An 11116-nucleotide genomic window follows, 5' to 3' on the forward strand; every position below is an offset into this window, starting at 1 on the left:
GTTTTTCCATCTTTCACTTGCTGCTTTTTTCCAATTTGTGTGTTCTTCCTTCTTTTGCTCTCACAAAATGTCTAATGAGTTAAAATAAGGGGCGGTCCACAAAAATAAGTGCTGCGGCCCACATCGGCAACCACTGGCTGAAATTAATCTCCACTCCAACCTAAATCTCAGCCATATGAGTGAAGTAGACTCTTGGGCTCAAATTTATTTTGCATGTGTGTGGGGCTTTGCATTGCAAATGGCCGTCTTTTCTAAAGGAAAATATATTGAGTTGCTCCTACTAGGGGGCATGTAACTGAGGCAAATAACATAATGCTGAGTCCTAAATATTTATCCTGGAAAGTTTACTGAGACGTGTTTCCAACAGTCTAGTGAGATTCCCTATACATTTAGAAAGAGCAGGTTACCTAGAACTTTTCTTACTAGCTAACAGGGACCCACAATGTGCGCAGTCCATCATCACAGGCAACAGGCCCTATGGTGTGTTCAATCCACTGACAAGGACAAATGTGAGACCCCTGGTATGTACAGCTTAACTGCTAAGTCACGTAGAAAGAGATACACCCACAGCAATATGTAAGTTGTAAGAGTGCTTCTTTATGTTCTTTATGCTCTGGTGGTATGTGAAAAGGCAATATTAACTATAGAAGTGGCAGTATTATGGTTCATATATTATGGGCTTATTTTACAGAGATATTTAAATATTCCTATCATGTGTGTGTTTCTTACACAGGGCTGTCAAACGTCCAGCTGTTTTTACTGAAACTATAACATCAAATGAGGTGGCAACATAATGGGAGGGAAATAATTAAAAGACATATGATGTTATGAAGCACTCAGGGCATATTTACAAGAAAAGTGGCGAAGCGTATCGTTATGCCAAGAAGGCTAACAACATGCTCCGTCACTTTAGAAACACAGGGCTGCAGCATATTTACAAGAATATGGTGCAGACCTGTGTTTCCCCTTGCACGGGCGCTAAATGTAGCTGCCTATCACCAACTCAGGCACCCTTGCCCATAGTACAAGGGTGTATGCATTGTAGGGGAACATTGTTTATATGCAGGAAGGTGTCTCTTCCTGCACATAAATAATCTTCAACTGGCATTTTGAAACTTCTTTGTGTGCTGCTTAATGCAGAGAACATAGAAGTTGCAAAACGCCATTTAAAAAAAAAAAAAGATTTATGTGGAGGAAAAGACCCTTTCCTGCACATAAACAATCATTGGTGTGTTGCTGTTTCCATGTGTGCTGTAAAACGCAGTACACATGAAAACAGCAAAAATTTGGAGAAATTAAAAAATGTTCCTCGTTGCGCCAAGGTAAGACCAGGTTTTCCCTGGTCTCAATTTTGGCACTAACCCATAATTTACGGAACCCTTGTTAATATGGGTCAGTGTCAAAATCAATGGGTGATGTGGTGGAACGCCCACAGCAATGCCAATTGCCCTCCCCTTTCACGCGAAGTATAGCGTGATAAGGTGCCTTATTTACAAGCAGTGTTAAGCCAAGTTAAGTCAATAAGGCAAAGCACCTATATCCATGACAACGTGACACACTTAACCAAGCAACATGCATTAACCTAATGTATGAGTGCATGCAATCAAATTGGTTCTCACAATAGAAACTCATACATTTCACAATGCTAACATTTACATGCAAAAGCATGAATTCAATTGTTCTGTTTAACTCAAATGTCTTAAGGAAAGTAAACATGGGCTGAAAATTCGTTCCGCTTGCGGAATTTGTGAATTTTTGGAAATTTCGCAGTCAGCGAATCGCGTGAAATTGCCAAAAAATACGCAATTCGCTAGTTGGTGAATTTTTTTGCTTGGTTGCACTTCAAAAATACAATCTTGCGCGTGCGGCGTTGACTTACTGTGATTCTGAGTTCGCCGAGTTGTTTTCCTCCCGGTTTGCGTGCGCTGCACCATTTTCGATCTTGCTGCACGATTGCGCAAGACTTTTCGACCGCGAGTACGTCATGGCGTGATCGCGCAAGACTTTTCGACCGCGAGTACTTCATGAAGTCCCGCCATCTTGCACTGCGAGACTTTGAGAACGCAAATACGTCATACGGGCCCGCGATCACGTATCGCAAGAGTAAACAATAGCGAATACGTAGATGCGACGCGCAGCTGACATCCGGCGGGAGATTTGAACAGCTCGCTTTCCCAAAGTCGCGGAAATTCTAAGCCGCGGTGAAAAAAATCTCGCGAACTCACAAAAATAAAAAAATCCTCAATCTCACGAAAGTTCGCGAATTTTGCGAACCGCGAGTACACTTTCCCGCAAATTCGCAAAATTCGCCCATACTTAAAGGAAAGATGTTTAGATGCACTGACTACTGCAGAGCAATGGGCAATTGGGAAGTGATTTTGAACTGTAAGTAGTTAATCTGTCATGCACTGATATCAAACTGCATATTGTTCTGCTCTTTAAATACCTCAAAATAAATATTATGGAGATATATGAATATATCTTCTAAGAAGTTCATACATTTTATTAGAGCATGCCTTTCCTGGTAAAAATAAATGTCCTAATGCTGTGCAAATAACATTGCTTCAGTTCACTGTCTGTGAGAACATAGCGCTTAGCACATTGCAAAGCTAGTCACTCACTCATCTAGCCACCATCTAAAAGAATTTATTAAATAGTGCATATTGATATGCGAAGAAAGCCAAAGCAGCATAAAGACTTCAGAACTACTGGTACAAGCATTAACACATAACAATAGGTACTGATGCCTTTAGGTTATTTACAAAAAATTATCAGATAATTTTTTATTTTATTGTAGTGCAGTGCACCATCTTTTTTTAATTGCAGATAATGATCAAAAGGCAATAGTGAAGTATTCTGGGATTCAAAGCTGACCCAAATTGTTTTTATCAACGTTTATAATAAAACCACTAATAATTTTCAGACACAGAGTCTAAATTTGGTAACGTCATGTAAAAAAGTTTTATTTGAATAAATAGACAAAACATTATTTGCATGACAAATATTTAGATAAATTCAAGATTAGGTTGCTTTCCCATCTAAATGTCTGTTGTTTCTGCTGCTAGCAAGTGTTTCTGGTGAGCAATGTGTGTTTAAATGCAAAGTGTGTTTAGGACTGCAGTACCACCTCCTGCCTACGGGGACAGAGCGAGCAAAAAATTAAACACACTTGGTGAAACACAGGTCCCCACAAGGCAAATTTTTCAAAAGTTGTAAAAATTGACACAGATGTTCCTCAAGTCATTTTTAATCATTTAGAAGACATTACCTTGTGGGGACCTGGGTTCAGGTCCCCACAGTGCAATCAAGTCCCCACAGCGTGAGTGTGTTATCACGCCCAAGTCTCCACAAGGATAGTAACACAAACCCACACACACACACACACACACACACTTTCTAGCCCACTTAAGGACAAAAGGATGCATAAGTCTACATAGGGCCAGTGGCGCAATGGATAACGCGTCTGACTACGGATCAGAAGATTGTAGGTTCGACTCCTATCTGGCTCGGAAGGGTTGTAGGTCCCTGTTTGATTATATTCCTGTGGAATTCTTATTTACCTCAGACTTGTTGTAGGTTCAATATTCTCCAGCAGGACTCATCCAGCAGTTGTTCCACGGTAGAGCGCAAGTAATAGGACCACAGCTAGTTAAACGTTTCCCATTTGCTGCTGGACTCTATGTGATGGCCGTCACGTGGTGTGCTGCTTTTGTATTTCAACATGGGTCCCTGATACTCTTAATTGCGAAAAAGCTTGTTGACAAAAGTGTGTGTGCGCGAGGGTCTGTGGACGTAGGCAGGTGTGTGCACTTGAATGCTTACCCATTTACATGTGTGAGAGGAACAAACCAACTCCCTGTGGGCTGCAGGCTTACAACTGGTAGCCCCAGTAGCCAGGCAGAACCACAGGTAAGGAGAGAGAGAGAAAGTTGGTCCATTATTAGAGAAGGCCCATAAGCATCTTGCACTGCTACCTTCTTCCCCTCTCAGCCACGATCGGCCAAGACCTCTCTATTAGGGTAGAGGGTGAACATTTCTTGGACCTCAGAAACTGAGGGATGTAGACCCAATATGTCCTCCAAGCGCCTAGAGACCTGGTGCCCAATCTGGCATGGTGTTTTTCAGCTTACCCGACCAATCCGGTTGCAAGGTGGACTTTAACAATACTGCTAAAAAGGCACTCCCAGACATCCCTGAGGCCTTCATTTGCATAGGCCCTGCCCTTCTCTTTGTCCTGCTTCCCACGAAGCAACACAACACTGCAGCAGTATAGATTTGGGGGTGGTGAAGAATAATGACAGTGAGGCTAAAAAAGAGAAAGAAAAGTCCCAGAAGTCCTGCAGGCTTCCTTGCTAAATGCAGCTGAACATAGAGCGCACCTTCTTTACTGCAAAGCAAATACATTAAAAATGTTGAGGAGAGACTAATTGAAAAATACATATCACGGGGACAGCACTGGGACCTGCTTTATTTTTTCAATTAGTCTTGAAAACAAAAAAGATTTCTCTCCTAAAAGCTGTTAAAAATATGGAACGCTTCACGAATTTGCGTGTCATCCTTGCGCAGGGGCCATGCTAATCTTCTCTGTATCGTTCCAATTTTAGTATATGTGCTGCCGAAGCGAGCACACTTTATTGATGAACTGACAATGTTTATAAACTCTCTAAATCTACAGTCTCTAGACATAGGGTGGCCTGGCAGAGATGCTCAGATGGCCAGTACGCATTCAAATCTGAGCCAATGGTCAAAAATGTATGAAGAGTAGCAATCCATTATTCTTCACTGCATTTGTGGTCCAAGACTAAACACACCGTAAGTATGTAGATTATACCAGGTTTGCAAAGGCTCCTGGTTCGGGCTACAGACAAGGAGCATTGTGACGTCACGCTGCCTGTGGAACAGTGATATTAAAGGTGAAACAGCTGCACAGTAGGTTAGGTGAAGGGCTCTGAGAGTGGAAAGGCAGCATGCTTGGGTCCCTGGACAAGGTGAGCTTATGATAATGTGTCTGAATGTTCGCCTGTGTTGTAATATTAAACCCCTTATTGTTGTAAACGCCTACTTACTAAGGAGTTCTCAAGCTCAGCCCCACACAGACCTGGAACTGATTATGTTAATGCAAACTATTTAAGAAACTGAGCCTGATCTAAAAGATTTCCTTGGATCTAGGACCATTTCGCCTAGCTTTTAGGTGCTTCCTTCTCCTAAAGTCCTTTGTAAAACTTGGGAAAACCTCACAGAACAGACTTCCAGGAGGTCAGATGGGTTTCCTTGTGCCTTCACACACACACACACACACACACACACTTTCTAGCCCACTTAAGGACAAAAGGATGCATAAGTCTACATAGGGCCAGTGGCGCAATGGATAACGCGTCTGACTACGGATCAGAAGATTGTAGGTTCGACTCCTATCTGGCTCGGAAGGGTTGTAGGTCCCTGTTTGATTATATTCCTGTGGAATTCTTATTTACCTCAGACTTGTTGTAGGTTCAATATTCTCCAGCAGGACTCATCCAGCAGTTGTTCCACGGTAGAGCGCAAGTAATAGGACCACAGCTAGTTAAACGTTTCCCATTTGCTGCTGGACTCTATGTGATGGCCGTCACGTGGTGTGCTGCTTTTGTATTTCAACATTGGTCCCTGATACTCTTAATTGCGAAAAAGCTTGTTGACAAAAGTGTGTGTGCGCGAGGGTCTGTGGACGTAGGCAGGTGTGTGCACTTGAATGCTTACCCATTTACATGTGTGAGAGGAACAAACCAACTCCCTGTGGGCTGCAGGCTTACAACTGGTAGCCCCAGTAGCCAGGCAGAACCACAGGTAAGGAGAGAGAGAGAAAGTTGGTCCATTATTAGAGAAGGCCCATAAGCATCTTGCACTGCTACCTTCTTCCCCTCTCAGCCACGATCGGCCAAGACCTCTTTATTAGGGTAGAGGGTGAACATTTCTTGGACCTCAGAAACTGAGGGATGTAGACCCAATATGTCCTCCAAGCGCCTAGAGACCTGGTGCCCAATCTGGCATGGTGTTTTTCAGCCTACCCGACCAATCCGGTTGCAAGGTGGACTTTAACAATACTGCTAAAAAGGCACTCCCAGACATCCCTGAGGCCTTCATTTGCATAGGCCCTGCCCTTCTCTTTGTCCTGCTTCCCACGAAGCAACACAACACTGCAGCAGTATAGATTTGGGGGTGGTGAAGAATAATGACAGTGAGGCTAAAAAAGAGAAAGAAAAGTCCCAGAAGTCCTGCAGGCTTCCTTGCTAAATGCAGCTGAACATAGAGCGCACCTTCTTTACTGCAAAGCAAATACATAAAAAATGTTGAGGAGAGACTAATTGAAAAATACATATCATGGGGACAGCACTGGGACCTGCTTTATTTTTTCAATTAGTCTTGAAAACAAAAAAGATTTCTCTCCTAAAAGCTGTTAAAAATATGGAACGCTTCACGAATTTGCGTGTCATCCTTGCGCCAGGGCCATGCTAATCTTCTCTGTATCGTTCCAATTTTAGTATATGTGCTGCCGAAGCGAGCACACTTTATTGATGAACTGACAATGTTTATAAACTCTCTAAATCTACAGTCTCTAGACATAGGGTGGCCTGGCAGAGATGCTCAGATGGCCAGTACGCATTCAAATCTGAGCCAATGGTCAAAAATGTATGAAGAGTAGCAATCCATTATTCTTCACTGCATTTGTGGTCCAAGACTAAACACACCGTAAGTATGTAGATTATGCCAGGTTTGCAAAGGCTCCTGGTTCGGGCTACAGACAAGGAGCATTGTGACGTCACGCTGCCTGTGGAACAGTGATATTAAAGGTGAAACAGCTGCACAGTAGGTTAGGTGAAGGGCTCTGAGAGTGGAAAGGCAGCATGCTTGGGTCCCTGGACAAGGTGAGCTTATGATAATGTGTCTGAATGTTCGCCTGTGTTGTAATATTAAACCCCTTATTGTTGTAAACGCCTACTTACTAAGGAGTTCTCAAGCTCAGCCCCACACAGACCTGGAACTGATTATGTTAATGCAAACTATTTAAGAAACTGAGCCTGATCTAAAAGATTTCCTTGGATCTAGGACCATTTCGCCTAGCTTTTAGGTGCTTCCTTCTCCTAAAGTCCTTTGTAAAACTTGGGAAAACCTCACAGAACAGACTTCCAGGAGGTCAGATGGGTTTCCTTGTGCCTTCACACACACACACACACACACACACACTTTCTAGCCCACTTAAGGACAAAAGGATGCATAAGTCTACATAGGGCCAGTGGCGCAATGGATAACGCGTCTGACTACGGATCAGAAGATTGTAGGTTCGACTCCTATCTGGCTCGGAAGGGTTGTAGGTCCCTGTTTGATTATATTTCTGTGGAATTCTTATTTACCTCAGACTTGTTGTAGGTTCAATATTCTCCAGCAGGACTCATCCAGCAGTTGTTCCACGGTAGAGCGCAAGTAATAGGACCACAGCTAGTTAAACGTTTCCCATTTGCTGCTGGACTCTATGTGATGGCCGTCACGTGGTGTGCTGCTTTTGTATTTCAACATGGGTCCCTGATACTCTTAATTGCGAAAAAGCTTGTTGACAAAAGTGTGTGTGCGCGAGGGTCTGTGGACGTAGGCAGGTGTGTGCACTTGAATGCTTACCCATTTACATGTGTGAGAGGAACAAACCAACTCCCTGTGGGCTGCAGGCTTACAACTGGTAGCCCCAGTAGCCAGGCAGAACCACAGGTAAGGAGAGAGAGAGAAAGTTGGTCCATTATTAGAGAAGGCCCATAAGCATCTTGCACTGCTACCTTCTTCCCCTCTCAGCCACGATCGGCCAAGACCTCTCTATTAGGGTAGAGGGTGAACATTTCTTGGACCTCAGAAACTGAGGGATGTAGACCCAATATGTCCTCCAAGCGCCTAGAGACCTGGTGCCCAATCTGGCATGGTGTTTTTCAGCTTACCCGACCAATCCGGTTGCAAGGTGGACTTTAACAATACTGCTAAAAAGGCACTCCCAGACATCCCTGAGGCCTTCATTTGCATAGGCCCTGCCCTTCTCTTTGTCCTGCTTCCCACGAAGCAACACAACACTGCAGCAGTATAGATTTGGGGGTGGTGAAGAATAATGACAGTGAGGCTAAAAAAGAGAAAGAAAAGTCCCAGAAGTCCTGCAGGCTTCCTTGCTAAATGCAGCTGAACATAGAGCGCACCTTCTTTACTGCAAAGCAAAGACATTAAAAATGTTGAGGAGAGACTAATTGAAAAATACATATCACGGGGACAGCACTGGGACCTGCTTTATTTTTTCAATTAGTCTTGAAAACAAAAAAGATTTCTCTCCTAAAAGCTGTTAAAAATATGGAACGCTTCACGAATTTGCGTGTCATCCTTGCGCAGGGGCCATGCTAATCTTCTCTGTATCGTTCCAATTTTAGTATATGTGCTGCCGAAGCGAGCACACTTTATTGATGAACTGACAATGTTTATAAACTCTCTAAATCTACAGTCTCTAGACATAGGGTGGCCTGGCAGAGATGCTCAGATGGCCAGTACGCATTCAAATCTGAGCCAATGGTCAAAAATGTATGAAGAGTAGCAATCCATTATTCTTCACTGCATTTGTGGTCCAAGACTAAACACACCATAAGTATGTAGATTATACCAGGTTTGCAAAGGCTCCTGGTTCGGGCTACAGACAAGGAGCATTGTGACGTCACGCTGCCTGTGGAACAGTGATATTAAAGGTGAAACAGCTGCACAGTAGGTTAGGTGAAGGGCTCTGAGAGTGGAAAGGCAGCATGCTTGGGTCCCTGGACAAGGTGAGCTTATGATAATGTGTCTGAATGTTCGCCTGTGTTGTAATATTAAACCCCTTATTGTTGTAAACGCCTACTTACTAAGGAGTTCTCAAGCTCAGCCCCACACAGACCTGGAACTGATTATGTTAATGCAAACTATTTAAGAAACTGAGCCTGATCTAAAAGATTTCCTTGGATCTAGGACCATTTCGCCTAGCTTTTAGGTGCTTCCTTCTCCTAAAGTCCTTTGTAAAACTTGGGAAAACCTCACAGAACAGACTTCCAGGAGGTCAGATGGGTTTCCTTGTGCCTTCACACACACACACACACACACACACACTGTCTAGCCCACTTAAGGACAAAAGGATGCATAAGTCTACATAGGGCCAGTGGCGCAATGGATAACGCGTCTGACTACGGATCAGAAGATTGTAGGTTCGACTCCTATCTGGCTCGGAAGGGTTGTAGGTCCCTGTTTGATTATATTCCTGTGGAATTCTTATTTACCTCAGACTTGTTGTAGGTTCAATATTCTCCAGCAGGACTCATCCAGCAGTTGTTCCACGGTAGAGCGCAAGTAATAGGACCACAGCTAGTTAAACGTTTCCCATTTGCTGCTGGACTCTATGTGATGGCCGTCACGTGGTGTGCTGCTTTTGTATTTCAACATTGGTCCCTGATACTCTTAATTGCGAAAAAGCTTGTTGACAAAAGTGTGTGTGCGCGAGGGTCTGTGGACGTAGGCAGGTGTGTGCACTTGAATGCTTACCCATTTACATGTGTGAGAGGAACAAACCAACTCCCTGTGGGCTGCAGGCTTACAACTGGTAGCCCCAGTAGCCAGGCAGAACCACAGGTAAGGAGAGAGAGAGAAAGTTGGTCCATTATTAGAGAAGGCCCATAAGCATCTTGCACTGCTACCTTCTTCCCCTCTCAGCCACGATCGGCGAAGACCTCTTTATTAGGGTAGAGGGTGAACATTTCTTGGACCTCAGAAACTGAGGGATGTAGACCCAATATGTCCTCGAAGCGCCTAGAGACCTGGTGCCCAATCTGGCATGGTGTTTTTCAGCCTACCCGACCAATCCGGTTGCAAGGTGGACTTTAACAATACTGCTAAAAAGGCACTCCCAGACATCCCTGAGGCCTTCATTTGCATAGGCCCTGCCCTTCTCTTTGTCCTGCTTCCCACGAAGCAACACAACACTGCAGCAGTATAGATTTGGGGGTGGTGAAGAATAATGACAGTGAGGCTAAAAAAGAGAAAGAAAAGTCCCAGAAGTCCTGCAGGCTTCCTTGCTAAATGCAGCTGAACATAGAGCGCACCTTCTTTACTGCAAAGCAAATACATTAAAAATGTTGAGGAGAGACTAATTGAAAAATACATATCACGGGGACAGCACTGGGACCTGCTTTATTTTTTCAATTAGTCTTGAAAACAAAAAAGATTTCTCTCCTAAAAGCTGTTAAAAATATGGAACGCTTCACGAATTTGCGTGTCATCCTTGCGCCAGGGCCATGCTAATCTTCTCTGTATCGTTCCAATTTTAGTATATGTGCTGCTGAAGCGAGCACACTTTATTGATGAACTGACAATGTTTATAAACTCTCTAAATCTACAGTCTCTAGACATAGGGTGGCCTGGCAGAGATGCTCAGATGGCCAGTACGCATTCAAATCTGAGCCAATGGTCAAAAATGTATGAAGAGTAGCAATCCATTATTCTTCACTGCATTTGTGGTCCAAGACTAAACACACCGTAAGTATGTAGATTATACCAGGTTTGCAAAGGCTCCTGGTTCGGGCTACAGACAAGGAGCATTGTGACGTCACGCTGCCTGTGGAACAGTGATATTAAAGGTGAAACAGCTGCACAGTAGGTTAGGTGAAGGGCTCTGAGAGTGGAAAGGCAGCATGCTTGGGTCCCTGGACAAGGTGAGCTTATGATAATGTGTCTGAATGTTCGCCTGTGTTGTAATATTAAACCCCTTATTGTTGTAAACGCCTACTTACTAAGGAGTTCTCAAGCTCAGCCCCACACAGACCTGGAACTGATTATGTTAATGCAAACTATTTAAGAAACTGAGCCTGATCTAAAAGATTTCCTTGGATCTAGGACCATTTCGCCTAGCTTTTAGGTGCTTCCTTCTCCTAAAGTCCTTTGTAAAACTTGGGAAAACCTCACAGAACAGACTTCCAGGAGGTCAGATGGGTTTCCTTGTGCCTTCACACACACACACACACACACACACACTTTCTAGACCACTTAAGTACAAAAGGATGCATAAGTCTACATAGGGCCAGTGGCGCAATGGATAACG

At 43.8% G+C, this 11116-nt stretch overlaps 4 non-coding genes across 4 annotated transcripts; all 4 read right to left on the reverse strand.

Annotated features, from left to right (window-relative positions):
* Positions 1–4521: 4521 nt before the first annotated feature.
* On the reverse strand, positions 4522–4628 carry LOC147672522 (U6 spliceosomal RNA). The gene has a single exon (XR_015303483.1). It is a non-coding gene; the product is annotated as a U6 spliceosomal RNA (small nuclear RNA).
* Positions 4629–6435: 1807 nt separating this feature from the next.
* On the reverse strand, positions 6436–6542 carry LOC147672523 (U6 spliceosomal RNA). The gene has a single exon (XR_015303498.1). It is a non-coding gene; the product is annotated as a U6 spliceosomal RNA (small nuclear RNA).
* A 1807-nt stretch (positions 6543–8349) lies between these two features.
* Positions 8350–8456, reverse strand: LOC147672524 (U6 spliceosomal RNA). Its single transcript, XR_015303494.1, has one exon. It is a non-coding gene; the product is annotated as a U6 spliceosomal RNA (small nuclear RNA).
* A 1807-nt stretch (positions 8457–10263) lies between these two features.
* LOC147672525 (U6 spliceosomal RNA) lies at positions 10264–10370 on the reverse strand. Its single transcript, XR_015303507.1, has one exon. It is a non-coding gene; the product is annotated as a U6 spliceosomal RNA (small nuclear RNA).
* Positions 10371–11116: the final 746 nt, after the last annotated feature.

This window comes from Lissotriton vulgaris, unplaced genomic scaffold, assembly GCF_964263255.1.
Source record: "Lissotriton vulgaris unplaced genomic scaffold, aLisVul1.2 SCAFFOLD_7134, whole genome shotgun sequence".
In the NCBI taxonomy this organism is placed as follows: Eukaryota; Metazoa; Chordata; class Amphibia; order Caudata; family Salamandridae; genus Lissotriton; species Lissotriton vulgaris.